Genomic DNA, 19,464 nt, shown 5'->3' with positions numbered 1-19,464 from the left:
TTGCACATGGGGCTATCTCTGTGCTTCTGTATACATTAATTTTATCATGGCAGGTATCCTAGGCTCCTGTACCGAACTGGGAACTAGTGCTGTTGACTTCCAGTGATGCAGTCAGCTGAGAAGATGGAGCCCATGCCCGAATATCTCCGAAACGTTTTTTAGCATTGGCTTCCAAATGTCTCAGGATAATTGCCTCTCTCTGAACTTTTACTGAATTTGCATTAACAGTTGTCTTCAGTTTGTGACGGAGGCTTCTGGGAATAGAAGAGTCAAGAGGGAGATCTGGGAGGAAGGCACAGTGCTACAAGAACTGTTAGTTGAAAATGGCTTGTTCTGGACAGATCACGCTGAGCCAGCACAGTTCCCACGAGAGAGGTCCTTTATTGAGAGGGGAAGAAGCAAGGACAAGAAAAAGAGGGAGATGGGTCAGGGTCTCTGTCTTTTATCTAGATGGTGATGTGGAGGTATCCTAGGTGATGAAGCACACAGGTGATGCAGGTGAGGCAAGCACAGGGAGTGTGTGGCAGTTGCCATGGCAGCAGACACAGAAGGGATGATGTCATTGCTGGATTCAGAGGCTAGCTGTAAACAGCTTCTGATGCTAACAAGAACCACTGCCCAATTGCAGTTTGCCAGTGGATTAACCCTAGCCATTTTCTGATATTATTGTCTCAGAAAGGCCCATTCAGAGCCTTTTGAGCTCTAGGGTAAGATGGAGTTCTGCAACCTGCTTCTGGTTATTACATGAGGTGTTAAGTCCTGGTGGTTTAAGTTTACTGCATACTCGGTATGGTTGTAGGTTCAGCATTAGTCCCTGCCAGGGTACCTTCAAAGTGCTGGTCTAAAGACCCAGTATGCACAGCCTTCAGGTACTTTATCCCACATAAGATGTAAAAGAATAAAATAAAAAAAAATCTGTCAAATTCATGGGGCAAAGGCTCATAAAAATCCCAAGGTTAAGAAGTTATTGCTCTGTAATTGTCAGGACAAATAAGTGAAAAGACAAACAAAACAAAATAACAAGAGAGCAGCAGCAGACCACCAACACTTTCTCACACTTGTAGTAGCCCAGAGACAGCCAGGCAGGTTTTAAACCAGGAGCCCTGCTAGTCCTCAGCACAAAAACTGCAAGATAATATTCAGCAGCTCATGTCTTAGATATTGCAAAGCACATAAGCCATTTTGAGCTGGAAAAGATGGTGTCATGTAGATAAGACAGTGTTATAAATTTCAGGGAAAAAAAAGTCACAAATGAAGAGTCTTGGCTTGATATCTTTTTAAAAAATGAACAGGAACATTCACCAAGGCCTTTCCAAATTACACAATTTGCTTTTGGTGTGTTGTTTGTCAATGTGTTTTTCAATTAAGCTTCTGTTGTTGAATAACTTAAACAACGGTTCTAAGCTCTGTGTAGCCGTCTCGTCTGAGATGCACAGCTTATCAGAGGGTGTCCTTTTTAAGACACAGGTGAAACATTCCATCCTGCTGGGAAGCTCATTAAGTCAGGAAGCAGACAACTTGAGGATTCCAGGAAGTTCCTGAAGTTGAACAGATTGCCTAGCTACAGATAAGGAGTAAATACTGCAGAGAGACACTATTAACAAGCTGAGATGCCTAGAAGAGGCTCAGAGGAGCCAAACAGCCTGGAAGAAACAAAGCCCAGCTGAGCTTCCCGGAATATATTCAGAACAACTGAACTCTTTTATGTAGTATCACCCATGCCGGGGTGCTATTTGGGGATGCAGCTGTATTTGAGTAATTTCTGCTTCTTTAAGTCACCCCTCACCCATATTTCTGTCTGCCATGTTGGACTTTAGTGGTATCCTTGCTTGGTTCTGTCATCAGTTCTCTCTCTGGGATGTGTAGACATCTCCTCAGGATGGGATGTGTTGACATTTATTCACATCTCCCCAGGATCAGAACCACACAACATACATAGACCAAATGACATCATATGCAGGACATTTCTCCCAAGTAATGCTTAAGGAAATGTTGGCTTGACATTTTCTGTCTTTGTAATGACAAATACTAGGCAATACTTCAGGTACTAGAGGTTTCTGAAGCACAATTCCTAGATCTCAGTAAACGTAAGGACAAGACAGTATTCTTTACTTATACTATTTGTATGTTGAGTTCATGTATATTTTACTTTATCTACACATTTTGAAGTCCCTGTGAGACAGCTACTATTGTTGCTATGAGCCACATTTTACAGATGTGGAAATCCAATTATGAAGGCATTAAGCTATTATCCAAACAGACAGAATATGTGGGAGTCAAGTCTGACTACAGAATACAAACACTAATTCTGCCTCTTGACTATGAAAGTACAAACTTCACACAGAAAGCTCATTGCTTTATTTCTAAGCTACAATAAAGCAAACGGTGACAATGTTTATTTTTTGCTAGGTTCTTGCTTGTGTATTTGGTTTTTTCCCCCTCTGCTTAGAATTCTTGTATGCTCACTAAACAATGCTATGTTTGATGAAGACACTACTCCAAGATTTAGGGAGGAACATAACTTGGTAAGAGAAAGACAGGAAAATCAAAGAAACAAACATTCAGTTCCATAAGAAAGGAATTTATTGATAGGCATACAGTTCATGACCTGAGTCTGCCTACCATTTTGATGACTAGAAGGGGAACTTTCTTCCCAGAGTCACCATTCCATTGTTAAAGGGTTCTTAAATTTTCTTTGATTTTTTTTATCTGACACAGGATGGAAACTATTATCTATAAATTTCCTTGAACTATTAAACATTTTTCTAATTTCTAAACCTAATTCCTAAAATTTCTGAATTTTATAAAAAAATTCCCTAAACTTTATAAGAATGATTTTCCAAATGTCATTAATGTATTTAAAGCTGTGGGTGTGTTTGTTAACAAACTTTCTTCTCATTTTATCTGAGAACATCAAGCCATTCTCTCTCTGTGATACCAGCCCAAAAGGGATTTTGGCACAAAGCCACTCCAGTTTTCCCTCAGTTTATTTCATTGGCTCTGAGAACGCAATGCCTAGGGATTCCCCCACCCCTTGAGTTTGGAATAGTAGTTTGCCAATATATAAACATTGGGTTTCGTTTTCAATTGACTGAGCAGTAACCTTGGATGAGTGCCATAGCTGAACTTAACTCAGAAGTTCGAGCAAAGTTTTATTTCATATACCCTTTCACCCAGCAAGCCTTGCTTTTCTATTGGGAGACTTTTAAGTAGTCGCCTCTCTTTCTACTTTATTGTTCTGTTTCTGGAAGCTTCTACCTGAAATACCAAAATGAATAGGCTGATAATTACCTCTCATCCCTTGATAAACATTCACGCCCAATTAGCATAAGAAACAACCACTTTGGCAGCTTAGTAACTACTCCAAAGTGTTACTTTTGTTCACCCAGATCTGCAACTGTTTCTTAAACTGAAGAATTTCACTTCACTAACACACAAAGAGGAGGCTAAGGAATTGTTAGATGCTGTGCCTTTTAATTGGTATGACTGGGACAGAATGTAATTTTTTGCTTTAAATTTTTTTTTCAGAGCTGGGGACCAAACCCAGGGCCTTGCAAGCAAGCGCTCTACCACTGAGCTAAATCCCCAACCCCCAGAATGTAATTTTTTAATGCTATTTTATTCCTGTATCCCTGTATCCGTGCAGTGTATGCTGTACTCGTGTGTGTTTCCTCACATGCCTGAGAAGGAGCCAGACCCCTTGAAACTGCAATTACAAGCCGTCGTGAGCATCCCGACACATGAACTGAACTGGGGACCTTTGGAAGAGCTGTAAATCCAGTCTCTAGAATGTAATCCATATTTAAGTATTTTTTGAGTCTATAAAAAAAAGATTTAAAATAATCTTGTCATTGTATACAAGGTAATCAGCTTTCTGTGAGATTCTCTTAAGTATGTCTCATTATACTTTGCTCAGCCTCAGACCCCCAGCTACCTTCTGTCCTGCTTTAACGTCTCTCACTGGTCTCCCTCTCCCCTTTTTGTCTCTTATGGGTCTAGCAACACTTTAAACCAATGGAGTTATTCTAACCTGAGATAAACCGAACAAAACTCCCAACTTACCTTAGGGAGAACAAAAACGGAGTTGTGGTCTCCCTTCTAGTGTGCTTGTCTAACAAGTGCTCAGCCAGGACAGTATTTCCCAGCTCCTTTGGGATGCCTATAGGCCCACAAGACTGTCTGTCACTAACGCCAGATGAGGATGAATAGATTCTGCCCTTTCCCACGTGGGAATGGGGGCCAGGTGTCTGCTGTGTCGAGTGTCGGGAGCATTTGACAAAGACTTTCTAGAAACAGCAGTTGGTGAGAGACCGACCTAGAAGACACCTTGCCGGAGTAGTACATTTCTAGTTCTCCGTGCAGGAGTAGTAAATGTTGTGTAGGACAGTTTTAGCCCTATCTGTGTCTACAGTGAGCACATACAATTAGAATGTGATTCAGCTAAGAAATCCCGCATAACGTTTTGTTGTTCATATAGTTGTCAGTATTTACATAGTCTCCCTTCCTTCCACATTCACGAGACATCTACTCTGAGTTTAACTTATTTTTATTTACTTATATTGAATGGGCCCACGATTCATGGAACAATGATGCCCCAGGCTCAGCTAGTACATAAACACAAAGAGTGTTTTATTCTGCAGAAGTCCAGCATGCTGGGGCCTCCCATTACCGATATAGAGAGACAACCAAGTGAGCTTGCAACCTGATTTAAAGCACATTAGGGGGTTCTGGGGGTAGGTGACCTTTATCTTGCTCCATCTCTAGGGACATTCCATTACGAGGGTATGGGGGAGGGCTGGAAACTGCTGCTGGGGAAGTCTAGAAACTGCTGCTGACCCATAGTCTTTGCCTCAGACCAGGTGGCTGGGCAGTTTCTGAAGCCTGGAGTTGCCCAGTTCTTGGAACTGGAAATCCTACTTAAATGAGGAGCTAGGAGCAGAAAGACCAGATAGTGTACACATGCGCACGTGCACACACACACTCACACTCACTCACAGTGGAAAAATATCTTGTGAAGCGCTGGATATAACAAGAAGGAAACTGACTAGAGGTTCACCCGCTCACCCTTTAACTGGGGTATCAACCTCCGTTCTGCTGAACACACAGTGTTGCCCTTCCCCCTCTTACCTTTGATTAGTCTATTAATTTGTATCTCATAATTGAAAGGGTCACTAAAACTGTGTAATTGTCATGTTTTCATTTGAGTAGTTTTAAATGTGTGAAAAAGTCGCATGGATGGTCTCACTTGTGCGTACAGCACCTAACGTTACCCCTTCCTTAGCAAATTCCAGCGCACCATCCTTTTCTCTCCTGCAACTCGCGCCAGGTGCCATTACATTAACCAACAGCTGACCTTTGTCTTTCTAATGTCTTGGTCTCCAGCTTTTGCCCTCCATACCGCTGAGGAGTGTCACTGAAACCACGATGGAGAGTTAGCCTCTTTCTCTGATGTCATCTTGTTGACGGTTAAATTTTATACAAACACGTCTGGAAAGTTAGTAGAAATGATATGATTTATACAGTTTTCAGACACGTACTTTTCTTTTTCCCTTTCTGGTTTTTCAACTTTGACATCAACTCCTCTCTTGGAAGTCACCACTATTCAAAATTTTCACTGAAATTAGCATAAACAGGAAGCTGGCAACAGCTGCCTGGCAACCCAGCTGCTCATGATTGAATCTCATTGGTCAGAACCTAATCATAGAATAACAGTTCACACCGACCACAAGGGCATGCTGGGAATTGTAGTTTCTAGTCAAATGCCTAGCTTCCCCCCCACCCCCCAAACAAAACTGGAATTCTCTTTTTTCACAAACAATAGATTACGTAGACAATTAGCAATCTGTGTATTCAGATGTAAACAGATGAGTGGATAAGTAAATGATTTGTTGAAGTCTGCATGAGTAAATAGAAAAGCAGCCATTGAGAGTCTCAGTTGAAAACAGAAATATTCTCAGACTATGGAGCTCAGGGGACTGAATTATTTTATACCCCAAAGCTTTTGACTGAACCTCTTACCTGTGTCTTTTTCTTTTCATTTGGGCTACTAAATAACTTAGTGAGTCTCTGGCCTTTACAGAGGCATGAATAGGCTAAGGTAACAGAAACTTAAGAGTGTAGATTTCTATCTCTCTTTTACATTTTTAAGATGTGGAGAATTTCCCTGAAATGAAGAGAATGCCCTCCCCTCTGCGCTGTGCGGCAGACACCTGCTGCAGATGGTGAGGACAGCGGTGAGCTGTAGGGTTGGTACGTGTGAGCATTGCTTTGCCGGTCATTAGGGCTTCTTTCTCAGAAGAATCAGATGGGATCAACCAGCAGCAGCGGGGCACACAGGAAATCAGCTTCCTTGTCAGGGGGTTGCTAAGGCTGAGCCTCATTAAAAATATAGGAAACGTGTTCTGCAAGCTCCTGTTTTCTTGTGGATAATGAAAAAGCCCTCTGCAAAAGAAATTTAAAAGATAGCTTGGTTGGCTCTGCATAAAATATCTGGATTTTCCCCTGCAGCCTGGAAGAAGGTACATTGAGATAAAACCGGAGGGCAATTTTAAGGGAATTTTGAATTGTTGCAGTCTGAATATGGTTCTAATTTGGAGGATTATTCTAACGATTATATTTCAAAGAATTGGTTACCATACCCTAGTAACAAAGGCTTACCAGTCCCAACTCCCCAAATTCTGATAAAATAGTAAATTCTCACAATTAGAAGCCCCTAGGAGGAATGCATAGCCATTTAGTGGGGAAGAAGAAGAAGAAGAAGAAGAAGAAGAAGAAGAAGAAGAAGAAGAAGAAGAAGAAGAAGAAGAAGAAGAAGAAGAAGAAGAAGAAGAAGAAGAAGAAGAAGAAGAAGAAGAAGAAGAAGAAGAAGAAGAAGAAGAAGAAGAAGAAGAAGAGGAGGAGGAGGAGGAGGAGGAGGAGAAAAAGGAGAAGAAGAGGAGGAGGAGGAGGAGGAGGAGGAGAAGAAGAAGAAGAAGAAGACGACGACGAGGAGGAGGAGGAGAAAAAGGAGAAGAAGAAGAGGAGGAGGAGAAGAAGGAAAAGAAGAGGAGGAGGAGGAGAGGAGGAGGAGAAGGAGAAGGAGAGGAGGAGGAGAAGGAGGAGGACAAAGGGACAGGGGAGGAGAGGAGGGAAAGGGGCAGGGGAGGAAGAAAAGGGGGAGGAGGGGAGGAAGGAAAGGGGGAGGGGGAGAGAGAGAGGAGGGGATCAGGAGGAGGAAGGAGGAGGGGCAGGGAGAAGAAGAGGAAGAAGGAAAAAAGAAAGAAAAGGAAGGAAGGAAGGAAGGAAGGAAGGAAGGAAAGGGGCTTATGCCCATTTATGTCGTTTTAACTCATAATTTTTTAAAATGTAAGAGCTTAAGAATTGGTTCATGGGCACAGCATATGGAATAAAGACAGGAAGTGTTCTGACTTTCTCCAGAATGGTTGGGAACAGTGTCCTGTTAACATTCCCCTTTCTTTGGGATAGGGACCCCCCAGGCTTTTATCTACCAAGGTCAGTGAAGTCTAAGATGGAAAACGGTTTATCTGCGCTTTGATGTGTAGTCCTGTCTCTGGCTGCAGCGTGTGGACATGAGGGGAACCGTCCTTGTTCTGTGTGTGGAGTCGTCGATCTTGAGGCAAGGAGGAGGCCGAGTATTCCCTGTGGACTCCCAGTTACCTGGTTCTTGGCTGTGACAAGGTTTCTGTCCCTCTTGTGTGTAGATGTAGCATTTCTATCCAACATGTGTGTGTTCTTCAAGTCTTCTTTTGGATCTGGGTTGGACAAGTTGTAGTTCTTCTTTCTCCCACCCTCCTTCCTTTCTGAAGAGCTGAAGCCTCTTGGTGACTGAGTTGCACTCACATGTACAAAGCACAGCTGTCTGTGAACTGATTATGTCAGGGACACCGCCGGATGGACGGTGTTGTCCGTGCCGGACTGGCATGGCGTTTCTATCCCTCCAGCATCTCCACTTTTGCTTGCCATTTCTCTCTCTTCCTTTGAACATAATCCAAAAGCACTTCCCACCCAAATGGTATCTTTAGGTGACTTTGGGGAGCAATTCTTTGTTTTCCATCAATGTGACGATATGCCAGTTCAGGGACCTTAGGTTTGGAGCATGAATTGGACTTCATTGATTGTTCGCAGACTCAGGTGGGTGCTTTTGTACTCCTTCTGCAACCATGCATGACAGACCCAAGTTTTGTTCCTTAGCCTGCTAGACCAGCTCAGGAAAATGAGATGCAAGGATGGCAATGTATTTCGGTAACAGAGTCACCTTGGACAAGAATTAACTGTGTCCCAGCAACCTTATTGGAAGAAGTAATGAACATTTTAGTCCCACCATAAGAAAAGAAGGCAAACAAAATATTGATGCTCTAATCATTTCGTATGTCAAAGGGCCTCCCTCCCTTATGCTGGAGATGGTAAAAGACTGCCTCACCAAATGCTTTTCTGGCTACTGAGAGCAGGGAAGCCATATGACTTTTCCAAAATGGCATCAGGATCAGAGACTCAGCCGGGGGCAGATACACTCCACAAGGGATACTTGACAGTGTGAGGAGACAATTCAGGTTGTTAGGAGAAGGGCGAGCAGTTGTTCTGGCTGGTGGATGGAGGACAGCAGTGCTGGTAGGCATCCTTTCGTACACGGGGCAGCCCTAAGGAAAGGCATTAATGGTCCAGACATCAATAGTGGCAAGATTGACGAGTTACGAGCTGTCCTCTAGGGTAGCAAATGCACTGGTCCTGACTATGCTGTAGTCAGTCGGTGTCTGTCAGAGCTCCAATTTCTCACGGCAAAGCTGTGGCTCCCAGTGAATCTTTGTCTCAGTTTCATTTGTCATAGGTGATGGAAACAGCTGTCTGCCCTGTCCTGGTGTCACGTGTCTGTGGTGAAAAAGAAACGAGATAACAAATACGGAAAGAAAGTGAAACAGTCACAAAGATCACCAGTACCGAGGCTTCTCTACCAGGCTGGACAAAACATTCTGGCTGATGGGGCTGAATCTCTCTTCCTATTCCTTTCCTAAGCAGCAAAGATCCAGATTACTCATCTTATTTAAATCTAGAATAAACCATTTCCGTGGATAAATGCCATAAGCGGTCACCTTTGATGTTCGAGTGTCTCATGGTCTGCTGCATTACTCATCACTACTTCTTGGGTCCACATTGACATGACGTATTTTCTCCTGCAAAAAATAAAAACGTTAAAAGAGTTATTTTGAATTAGTAAGACCACCTAAAGCACCATCATTTAACCACGGCTAGCATCAGAACCAAATCTACGGGGTTGTGAACATGATATAAATAAAATAGATAAAATAACTTGTTTAACAATTAACCGTCCAAATATTGCATGGAAAAGCTCCCACAAGTAGACCTGTGCCGGGCAGTGCTCTGTAACTGTGACACAATGTGAGGAAATGACTTGTGAGCAGGTTTCTGTGACTTGTGGTTTCAGAGGTTGTAATCCATACTTGGCTAACTCCATTGCTTTGGGCCTGTAGTGAGGCTCAACATCCTAGGGGAGAAATGTGTGGAGAGGGAGCTTATACCCCTCATGGACACCTGGGGAAATGGGGGAGTGGGGAGAGAAAGGAATAAATAGGAGGAGGAAAAGGGGGAGGAGATTAAAGGGGAGGAGATTAAAGGGGAGAAGATTAAAGGGGAGGAGAGAGATTAAAGGGGAAGGAGGTTAAAGGGGAGGAGAGAGATTAAAGGGAAAAAAGGAAAAGGAGGATTGAAAAGAAAAAGGAGAAGGGAATGGGGAGGAGAGGAGAGGGAAGAAATGGTCTTCAGGACCAGAATATGTCTTTCTGGGACTCACTCTGACTATGTCCTGCCTCCTAAGTGCCTATCCACCCATGAACCCATCAACGAAGTTGGCACTGCTTGGTCTGTTCACCACTCAACACTGTCACCAGATGGGGAGCAAGCTGTGAGCACAGGGACCTTCGGGAGATTCCATATTCAAACCTTCACTCTCTTCTATCAGAGAACCAGTGGAGTCAAGAGCTCAAAGTGAACCTAGTTTCAGTGGCCACAGCCTACTACCTTTGTAGAGGAAGTCTTAAGCCATCAATTGAACTGCAATTCTTCATCTTACGAATCAAGAGAGATTGACCTGAAAGCCCTAAGAGGATGACGTATTTGAAGTTAGGTAGAGGGAGTGGGATGAGCTTGACAGCTGAAGGACTTTCGGAGTGCACCCTTTGAATCTGTTTGAAAGGGCACGGCTATGCACACTCTACCAGTGGGCTGTCTAGACATACTTTGGCCGAAACACCAGTCTCAAAAACAGAGATAGTTAGCATAGATAAAAAGAACTTTCCACATCTGTCATTAGATTCTGTGGTCATACTGAGTAGCAAGCACACATGGGGGTTCCTATCTTTGAAGTTCTAGAGAGAGGTCTGAAGCACAGAGCCTTGCTCCTTTGGGTTGATTTTGCACATGGCTGTGTTTGTGTTTTGATACTGTTTCCCCCTCCTGATGGGGCATCAGCATGTGGTACTCTCGGTGCCATGCATCTGTGAGACACGTCTGTTATACCAAAGTCAGAAGCAGAAATTCCGTACACACTATGACACTGCCAGCAGAGAGGAGCTGGCACCACACGGCACACTTGGGAGCCCACAGGAGTTCATACAGAGCATGGATTTAATAGCTGGCAATATCCTTAGCTTCCTGTTACCCACAGACATCTTGGCACGTTTTCTTCTTCCTGTTTGGGTAAAAGAAATGACATCTTCTCATCTCTTCCGAATTCTGCAGTGAGGGCAGCAAGCTCGGAGCTGGGGTGGGGGTTTGCACATTTTGAAATCATCAAATTCTCACCTGAGCTCTAACACCCTCTCACAAGCATCATGAGTCAGTGAAGATATCCCAGAGGTATGCGATCCGTCAAACATCTGCTGAGTTTGCTCTTATGGCAGAACAGCAGCTGCCAAAATAAAGCATTTCCCAAACGATCGCCAGAATTTAAATTTTGACCTGGTGCAGAGAGACAGCAGTCCTGGTAGAGCATGGGGCTCCTGCTTACCCTACGTTGGCTGGGGCTCTGTGGCACATCACCACATTGCTATGGTTAGCGCCCTGCCCATCGCTGGCTGGTCAGTGAGTGTTAAGTAATACCAACATTGTCAAGGGCTCCTTAGTTCTCACCTAAGAACATTTACAGCGCTCTGCTTCATGTACCTTCTAATTCTTCATGCTCAATGGTGTGGACGAAAATTAATTACTCCAGGAATGTGAACATCAGCTTGACAAATCGTTCTCCTCGTTGCTAAGTAATGTTCTCACTGGCAAAGGCAGGGGGCCTCTGGATACCTCTAGTTTGTCCCAGTCTCTTCCTCCCCATGCTGCCCTTAGCTCTTTCCCGAAATGCCAGGACTGAGCAAGGGTAATTGCTTTTGAAGTTTTAGACCTGGGACTTAGATGTGATTTATTTTTTAAACCTTCCTAAACGTGGCCCCTACGGGTAGAGTCGAAGTTCCCGGTTTTCTGTCTCTGTAGCTCAGCCAAAGATGTCACTTTGATTTCTGATCAGCACATTCCTGGGGACACTGGGTCTCGTTTGTCTATAAAAGAGAGATGTAAGACCATTTGAAGTTTCCACTGACTTATTGTTGTTTTCTGACCTTTGCTACTAATAGCTGGCAAAGAATAAAACCAGACGAATCAATCACTTTCTAGATGTCATAAACTATTGGCTCTTTCTTCAGGGTTCTAAAGCCTGCGTTGCTGGTTTGTTGTTCCACAGGACAGGGTTTACAGAGTTTCAAAGCAATGGATGCTGGGATAGCTATTGTCGTCTGGATTGGCTGGTGGTAACATAGTTGCAATCAATTGCTATGCATTAACTGCAGACAGACGAGCTGAAATCGTACCAAGGAGGGAGCAGGAGTGGTTAAGTTCTCTCTTGAAATGGTATTGAAGGCTCTGTGAAGAGTGGTTAACCAGTTCTCCTGACTTTTATTAATCAGGATACTACTGGACTTGTTCAAGTTTCACGACTTCAAAAGGAAGACTTTATCCTTCCTCGCTCTTTGTGCTGCCCGTGGCTTGCTTCCCTCCACCCTGAAGCTTTTTAAACACTGGTGCAATTCCTGCTGCCACTGTTGGGACTTCCGTTGCTCTCAGATCTCAGCATCTTGAAATTCTGCCCTCCAGTGATCTTCTCCTCTTTTCTAATTTAGGTGCTGTGGGGGTTTGAATAAAGCGCCCCCTACAGTCTGGGGCACTTCAGTACTCGGTTCCTAGTCAGTGCTATATAGGAAGGTTTGGGAGAGATGGCCTCGTCTACGGCCATACCACCCTGAACGCGCCCGATCTCGTCTGGGAGAGATGGCCTCGGGGTTTGAAAGTTTGAAGACCTCTGCTGTTTTTAGGTTGCTCTCTGATTCGTGGCTGCAGCTCAGGATGTGAGCTCCCAGCTTCCCGCTTCAGCCACCAAGCCTGTGGCTCCACAAGTCTGTCATGCTTCTCTGAATGACATTCGGGACTGTAAGCGCACGTAAGCTCCTTCTTCTGGGACTTGCCTTGGTCGGGGTGTTTTACCACTGCAATAGAAAAGCGACTGATGGGGTTGGGGATTTAGCTCAGTGGTAGAGCGCTTGCCTAGGAAGCGCAAGGCCCTGGGTTCGGTCCCCAGCTCCGAAAAAAAGAAAAAGGAAAAGCGACTGATACTGGTCCTTACTCCACGGTCAACGCCCTAGATCAACAGTTTTCAAATAGTGTCCAGTGGTTCCTGAAAACCTTTTTTATTTTTATTTTTTAATTAAAATTTTTTATTAATTATTCCATTTGTTTATATCTCAAATAATATCCCATTTCCCAGTTACCCCCTCCATCAACCCCCCATCCCATATCTGCCCTCTTTGCCTGTATGAGAGTGCTCCCCCACCCACCCACACTCTTCTGCCCCACCACTCCAGCATCTCCCTAAGCTGGAGCATCAAGCCTCCCTGGGACCAAGGGCCTCCCCTCCCTTTGTTGTCAGGCAAGGCTATCCTTGGCTACATATGTATCTGGAGTCATGGATCCCTCCAGGTACCCTCCTTCGTTGGTGGTTTAGACTCAGGGAGAACTGGGTGCTCAGGCCAGCCTATGTTGTTCTTCTAATGTGGTTGCAATCCTCCTCCAATCTTTCAGTCCTTCTGCCTGCTCTCCCACCAGGTTCCCTGAGCTGTGTCTGATGCTTGGCTCCAAGCACCCACATCTGCGGGGTCCTGTGGGGGTGAAATCGTCCTCATGGTGCTTCTTTTTCCTTTTCATTGTCTCCCATGTGGTCCAATCACAGAACGGCAGAGTGAACATGTGTGTGGGCCACATCACGGCATGGCCACTCTCGTCATCCTGGTCCTCAGCAGCAGCACAGCTCATAGGCAACAACAGGCTTCAGGTCATGTGGATGTCTGTGTTCTATGTCATAGCCATAACAGACCACAGTCAGGCCGTGGCATAGATTATAGACATCCACATGGCCTTAGGTAGTATCATAGGCCACGGACATCAACCCAGCCCTCTGGCCAAATCAGGTCCACTGACCTACACATGGCCCTCGGTAGCAGTGTGGCCCAGGGACATCAGCCAGTTCCAGGTGGCCACATGGACCACGCATTTCAATATGGCTCCTGGTCTGCAGCTCAGCTCTCAGTCATCAACATGGATTTCAACAGAGGCACTGTGCATGGATATATGCATGACCTTGGGTAATACCATGGGCCACAGACACTATTACAGACCACCATTTTTTGTTTTTATTCTAATCATTTGATTTTACCAAATGAAGGCTCAGGGGCCAGATGCAGGTGTACAAGCCTACTAGTTCAGAGAGGCAGTGAAACCACCCAGCTGACCTTCCTCCTCAACTGACATTCTAGAAGGAAGAGCCTGTTCTCCTTCTCCATGCTGTCTTAAAAACTCTTCCAACTGATTGACCCTCCTTTTTACTTCCTGTGGGTCTCTCTATCCATCCTCCTGACTGCCTCCCGCTCTATGATTTTCTTTCTATGTTCATTCCTGGTCAACTGGTTGCCTGCTCTGCCTCTTGACCTGTGGTTGGCTTTATTTAATCTTGTTTACAGTAAACAGAAAGCTCTTGGATGAAAGATGTGTTCTAGGACCAAGACACACCACAATGAGAAACAGGTTTTTCTAGTGCACACTCTCCTAGTGTGATCAAGTACCCTGTAACACCAGGTAGTACCAGGACCACTGACCCACTTGTGGCTCTCAGTGGCAGCATGCTCCAGGGACACCAGTACAGCCCCAGATGGTATGGCACAGGCCACTCACTTCAACATGGCCTCTGAAGCAGCCAAGCCCAAGGACACCCCACAGCTTCCGTCAGCAGCACAGACCGAGTATGCCCTCGTGGATCTTAGACTTCATGGTGGTCTGGGCTAGCAGCTTAGACCACAGACACTAAGGTGGCCTCTGGTGGCATCAAGGACCACAGTAGTCCTTTGAGGAGGTCCAATCCAGGAAGTGAACCATCCCCTCATCTCGGTTCTCTTCCCCAGAGTCAGAATGATCCTGAAGCCAGTGTGCATTGGTATTTTCTGGTGCTGAGTCTGCATTTCTGTAAGCTACAGGCTGCTTCACATCACCCCTGCAACCCTACCGGGCAATGACAATATGTAGACCCAGTCCTCTCTCACCAGGCTCTGCTGTCTGTCCCCAGTTCCTCCTCTCTGCACAGTGCACACACCGCTCCATTTTCTCCCTTCTCCATCTCATACTTACTCATCGTAGCGGTGCCTTCCACCTGTGCCACGAGGCGGGGCAGCCTCAATAGACGTAAGCTGCATTTTATTTGTGCTTTGCTGTAGAATGAGTATAGAGTACTACATTTTCTCACTGATGTGATAATAATTTGGGCCATGTGGCTAAACATCTCATCATTTTTAAACTCCTGATTACTGCCTTTTCATGGAGCCTTCTGGATCTGATTTACTTTTGATACTTGATTTCTTGCTTTTATTACATAATAAGGAGATGTTAAACAAAGGAAACACTTCTCTCTCTCTCTCTCTCTCTCTCACACACACACACACACACACACACACATGAGTGTGGTTCTTGTAACACTTACCTATGACCCCCATTTGATCCTATAAACTAGGATGTAAACATTTATGTCTGCTTGCTTTATAGGCTTCCTGAAGGGCTTTCTCTGGGGCTAGCTCTGCTTGGTACCTGCAGAGTTTCTTGGTGAGTGTCCTAAGTTCTTCATCTTTGACATCCTAGAGTCTGCATTTCAACTTAGGGGCCACCTTCACCGTTTCAGGAGGATTATTCTTAGAGACTCTGCAGGAGTTTTGACCCTGATAGCAGGGTATTTGCCTGGACATCACATGCTTTCCTGTAGAATCTGGGTAGAAGTCTCTGCGATCCCATAACTGCTTCTATCCTACATGCCCAAGAAACCAGGACCGTGTACATGATGCTAATTTCTGCCACCTACTGGAGCAGTAGTAGGGACTCCTGAAGGGGTCATTAGTTAAGATGAGACAATCCTGGTAAAGGTAGGCTTCCAGCCAGTGAGACTGCTATCCTTTAAAGGGGGTGGGGTGGTTCGGACAGAAAATACTATGTGGAAATGAATATGGAGATAACACTTGGATAAGCTACAAGATGCCAAAGGCCAGGAGAAAACATCCAGGAGTCAGTGCAAAGGCATGGATGTGATTTGTATTTTAAATTCTTCAGATAGAAATGGACCCATCCAGGGATCTGGGTTCAGCTTTTCTCTAAGAGGTTGTCGGGGTCATAACCAACAGACTCATAAAATAGAAAATACTAATGCTTTTGTGGAATGACTTTGGTGTAAGGAATAAAGGAGTTCGAAGATGCTAAACACTTGAAGCTGTGCTGTACATAGGCCCTGAGGTTTGCTTTAGTTAATAGTCTTCAAACACTTTAATAACTAGATATGATACCATATGTATTTACCCCAACTTAGTCATTCTTTGGTTTATGTATATTATAAATGGTACTGAAATAAATAAATATTTATTCTATTATGTCAGGTTTCTAAAGGTATAGTTCTTATGTGAAAAAATATTAGCATCTTAAGGTCCTTTGGGGCCGTATGTTTTAAAATCCTTCCTCTGAACATCATCATCATTCAACACTATACTTAGTTACAATGGGTTGTTTCTCTCATAAAGCAACATTTTGATTACGTTTGTCACACTTGTAAAAAGATGAAACAAAATCTATTGTGAGTGATACATATTCATTTGATTAAAAAATAAATAAAATCCAGGATCCTGGAAAGCAGAGGCTGCCTTTGGAGAGAGAAGTTCAAGGTCACATATGCAGGTTTGTTTTTTTTTTTTTTCAGAAGATACTAAACCTTGTCAGCTCTTTGCCACTGAGAGTCCACTTTCAATCTAACCATGGATACCAAGGGCTTTGTCCTTCAGACCAACTGCTGAAACAGTCTGTGAGTGTTTTCCAGTGGCGTGGCTTCCACACTGAGCTACAAAGGCCTGGGATCAGTGCAGCATTTGGGAGACTGAAATAATGTTGCATCCCGTCTTTGTAGTAGGCTGTGTGCTCAGACTTCCTGAGCAGAAAGAGGGCAGAGAGAGAGGATGAGGGGGAAACAGACTGTTGCTTTGTGTCTGCCATGACACAGACACATTCATCAATGGAGCTCTGAGTAACAACCTGCTAATATCATAATATCATGGCTTAAAATAGACCACCTCACAGACAGTGTGTCTCAAAGCAAGCCTTGTCTTCAGGGCAATTTTGCTGGGAAAATTTTGTCTTAAAAGAGAACCAAAGAACAAAAGGAACTGTTTTTTTTTTCTTATTCAAGGGTTTAAAATAAATAACCAAAACCAAGACTGTGGAAGAAATGCTCTGTGGAGACTTACTCATGGGGTGCTTTGGAGACGTTCTTGGAAGTCTGTCCTCTCAGTTCACAAGAGCAATCCAGACTCTCTGGGTGACGGGACTGGTGTCTGCCTTTCCTCTCTCAGCTCTTCACTCAGTGTACCTTGCCTTAGTCCTTCTGTTTTCCTCTGCCCTGTTTCTTTAACCCTCTTAGCATTGGCTTATCTCTCTCCCTTTGTTGTCTGTCTGGACAACAGGAACATCAGATTTTATCTCCTTAAATGGAAACATTGACTGCGTACAGAACAGAAGCCCCCAACACCTCTCTCTCTCTCTCTCTCTCTCTCTCTCTCTCTCTCTCTCTCTCCCTTCTCTCTCCCCCTTCTCTCTCTCCCTCTCTCTCTCCCTCTCTCTCTCCCTCTCTCTCTCTATCTCCCTCCCTCCCTTCCTCCCTCTTCCCTCCCTCCCCCTCCCTCCTCCCTCTTCCCTCCCTCCTCCCTACCTCTTCCCTCCCTCCCTCCCTTCCTCCCTCTTCCCTCCCTCCCTTCCTCCCTCCCTCCCTCCCTCCTCCTATTGCTTAAGTTGTTCTAACTTTAATTCATGTTAGTTTTCATGTTCCTGCCACCCAAGGGCCATCTGTGAGCTCTCTAAAGGTATCGACAGGCTGGTCTCAGTTGCTATGGGTTGGGACACGTCTCTTCTTGGAGTGAGGGCAACTCTATCATCCTTCCAAACTGGCAGATTTAAGCATTTCTGCAACAAGGAGTAAACCTTCCTAGCGCTGGAATAAACTGTTTCCCATCTCCTAGTCCATTCTTTTATGTGATTGAACAGCTCTTCTTGGAATCTAGACAGGGCTTTTATGCTCTTATGATCCCCAGCCTTCAGCATGCTGAACAACCTAAGTGAGCCCTGTTTAGTTCCCAACTACTAAACAGCATTGTTAGGAGGCTGGACTGGCTGGTTCTGTGTGCCGACTTGACTCAAGCTGGAGTTATCACAGAGAAAGGAGCCTCCCTTGAGGAAATGCCTCCATGAGACCCAGCTGTAAGACATTGTCTCAATTAGTGATCAAAGTGGGGAGGACCCAGCCCATTGTGGGTGGAGCCATCCCTGGGCTGGTGGTTCTGGGTTCTATAAGAAAGCAAGCTGAGCAAGCCAGGGGAGCAAGCCAGTAAGCAGCATCCCTCCATGGCCTCTGCATCAGCTCCTGCTTCCTGACCTGCTTGAGTTCCAGTCCTGACTTCCTTTGGTGATGAACAGCAATGTGGAAGTGTAAGCTGAATAAACCCTTTCCTCTCCAACTTGCTTCTTGGTCATGGTGTTTGTGCAGGAATAGAAACCCCGAGAAAGATGGATACAGAAATATTTGTAATAGAAATTCTAAATGCTTATTTTTAAAAACATAATTATTTTTAATCTGTGGACATTTCTAAAGAAGTTTAAAAAGTGAGGCAGCATGATCAAAATATCCCAGCATTTGGGAGGGTTGGGGCAGGAGGATGAGAAGTTTAGGGTTACATTAGGAGTTTGAGGTCAGTCTGATCTACATGAGACCTTTTTTGAAAAGCTGTCAGGAAAGGTTTGGAGGGAGGAGAGGAAAGTGAGAAATACTGGAATTGTATTATAATATCAGTAATAACCACCATATTATCATCATTATCATTATCATCACCATCATCAACAACAATAACACTTTTGGATGTGGGGTGTCCGTTATTCTGAGTGTTGGGACATATTGAAGATTTACATGCCATTGGAGAAGGAGGACACCAAAATGTCCTGTGCATAGTAATTGAGATTCTTCCATTGGGTTAGGTAAACTTACCCCCAGATCTTCAGAGTGTGACAATATTTGTAAGTAATTAAGTTAAAAGGAGGCCATTCATGAGTGCCATAGTCCAGGCCATTGCCTTGTTACACGAAGACAAAAGGACACTTGAAAGACACCAAGGCACATGGCCGTGCAAGCACACAGCTAGAGGTGGCCATCTGCAAGCCAGCTTGTGAGCCCCAGGGGAAGATACACCAACTGATATCTTTGTCTTGGGTCTCTTACTCAGAGCTGTGAAGGAATAAATTTCAGTCACTTAAGGAACCCACCGTGTGGTGTTTCTTGCTGTAGTCCTAGGACACTAACACTTTCATCACACTTGGGAGAAATGGAAAGGAGTCGAGAGCCGGGCTCACCAGGGTGAGATCTGTGTCCTCCGGAGTTAGATGTGTGATCCTGGAACGAGAAGCCTTCTCCTTCCTGCTCCTCTTGTCTATCATCCACTTGCCAGTCAGAAGTGGGTCACTGGGGTGGAGAGAGGGCACAGGCGTGTATACTGCTCTTGCAGAGGACCTGGGTTCAGTACCCATCATCCAAATGCCAGCTTAGATCTATCACTCCACCTGAGGGTGATCGGACATTGTCCTCTGTGCTCTGTTGGCACAAGGCACGTGATTGATTAACACACAAGACCTGAGGACATTTGTACATTCACATAAGAATGTGAACGTTTCAAAATAACTTTTAAATTTTAACTAAAATACAATTACATCACTTTTGCTTCCTTCTCCTCCCTCAAACCCTCTGATGTCCCCTTTCTCCAGTTCCTCTCATTCCCTACCCTAGCTCCTTCTCGAGTT

The 19,464-nt window shown here is 44.6% G+C and overlaps 1 long non-coding RNA gene across 2 annotated transcripts; it reads right to left on the bottom strand.

Annotated features, from left to right (window-relative positions):
- Positions 1 to 406: 406 nt before the first annotated feature.
- On the bottom strand, positions 407 to 19,212 carry LOC102549277 (uncharacterized). 2 transcript variants are annotated; one of them, XR_005493554.2, is made up of 3 exons: positions 19,021 to 19,212; positions 9,087 to 9,167; positions 407 to 8,865 (listed from the first exon to the last, which is right to left on the bottom strand). It is a non-coding gene; the product is annotated as an uncharacterized LOC102549277 (long non-coding RNA). The 2 variants fall into 2 exon arrangements; XR_359363.5 differs by having other exon boundaries at positions 18,934 to 19,211.
- Between the last annotated feature and the right edge of the window lie 252 nt (positions 19,213 to 19,464).

Source organism: Rattus norvegicus, chromosome 14 (genome assembly GCF_036323735.1).
Source record: "Rattus norvegicus strain BN/NHsdMcwi chromosome 14, GRCr8, whole genome shotgun sequence".
NCBI lineage: Eukaryota > Metazoa > Chordata > Mammalia > Rodentia > Muridae > Rattus > Rattus norvegicus.
This window is presented reverse-complemented; position numbering and strand designations above follow the sequence as displayed.